This window comes from Colobus angolensis, unplaced genomic scaffold, assembly GCF_000951035.1.
Source record: "Colobus angolensis palliatus isolate OR3802 unplaced genomic scaffold, Cang.pa_1.0 Scaffold116, whole genome shotgun sequence".
Taxonomy (NCBI): Eukaryota; Metazoa; Chordata; class Mammalia; order Primates; family Cercopithecidae; genus Colobus; species Colobus angolensis.
The window spans coordinates 6,006,941-6,008,399 of record NW_012112697.1 but is presented as its reverse complement, the minus strand read 5'-3'; the positions used below and the strand labels follow the sequence as shown (position 1 = coordinate 6,008,399).

The 1,459-nt window shown below is 51.0% G+C and overlaps 1 long non-coding RNA gene across 1 annotated transcript in view; it reads right to left on the bottom strand.

Annotated features, from left to right (window-relative positions):
- Positions 1-1,459, bottom strand: part of LOC105526319 — a 19,293-nt gene that overhangs the window by 16,826 nt on the left and 1,008 nt on the right. The window lies entirely within an intron of this gene.

The following is a 1,459-nucleotide window of genomic DNA, read 5'->3' as shown; positions in this document are numbered from 1 at the left end:
TTTTTTGTAGAGATGGGGTTTCACCGTATTAGCCAGGATGGTCTGGATCTCCTGACCTCGTGATCCGCCCGTCTCGGCCTCCCAAAGTGCAGGGATTATAGGCTTGAGCCACTGCGCCCGGCCTTGTTTTGTTTTGTTTTGTTTTTGGAGACCATCAACAAGATTTCAAGGCTTGAAAGAAAGGAGCTGCTTCAGGAAGAGACAAAATGACTTAACCGCTATAAGCTTCAAGTGCAGACTGGGCAAAGAGGTATCAGCTATGCATGAGCTGGAGAGGGGTGCAATAGACAGAGACACAGGTGATAAAGAAAATATAGCAAAATGTGAATCCTACAGTCTGGGTGGTGGATGTAAACCCTGTAATAGCCTCACCTGGGGAAAGTTGCCTTGCAAGAACAAGGCTGCCCATTCTCCAAACCCACCCCAGCCACCAAGCAGGCTGCAGTAAAAAGTCTGGGCCCAGGAGGAAGTACCATGGAAACCAAGTTGCGATGCCCTGGCTAGGGGCCCAGCAGAGGGGTCATCCTAGCTCTACACCATTGGATACTGAGTTTCAGGAGTGGGAGTGCCATCCTCAGGGTCACACAGCGTGTAGGTTCTAGCCTAGGCCTTCCAGTGTCTCATTAATCTTTTATCCACTCAGCGTCTCTTCTGGCTCATGAACCTTGCTCTCCTGGGACTTTTTTTTTGAGGGGTTGGGGGTGGGACAGAGTCTCGCTCTGTCGCCCAGGATGGAGTACAGTGGTGCCATCTTGGTTCACTGCAACCTCCGCCTCCCAGATTCAAGCAATTCTCCTGCCTCAGCCTCCCGAGTAGCTGGGACTACAGCTACACCACCCCATCCAGCTAATTTTTGTATTTTTAGTAGAGACAGGGTTTCACCGTGTTGGCCAAGCTGGTCTCAAGCTCCTGACCTCAAGTGATCTGCTTGCCTTGGCCTCCCAAAGTTCTGGGATTACAGGCGTGAGCCACCGCGCCCGGCCTGGGACTCTTCTTGCAGTGAGCCAGGGTCATGGGGTCCTTAAAAAGTTGCTCCCCCAATCCCCAAAATATATTTTTCTCCCACCTGTCCCAAGTGCCTGGCATCATACCATGTGGGTCAACTGGCCATGTTTGCCATGGAAGCCCAAGAGGAGGAAGTGGGTCTTTTATTACCCGGCACAGCAGAGCTGTGGAAAGTGCACTGAGAAAGGTCAGGATGTGAACTAAAGCATTGGGAATGGGAAGGCAGAGACCTTGGATTAGCTGGGATGCTCCATGCCCTGGCTGAGTGACCTTGGACAAGCCCCTTAGACACACTGAGCTCATTTCCTTATCTCCACGATGGGCGTCCCACCTGCTACTGCACCGGGTTCTTGTGGCAATAATTGAACTCACACATGCAAACAGGCTTTAGTTCAGTAATTGAACTCACACATGCAAACAGGCTTTAGTTCAGTAATTGAACTCACACATGCAA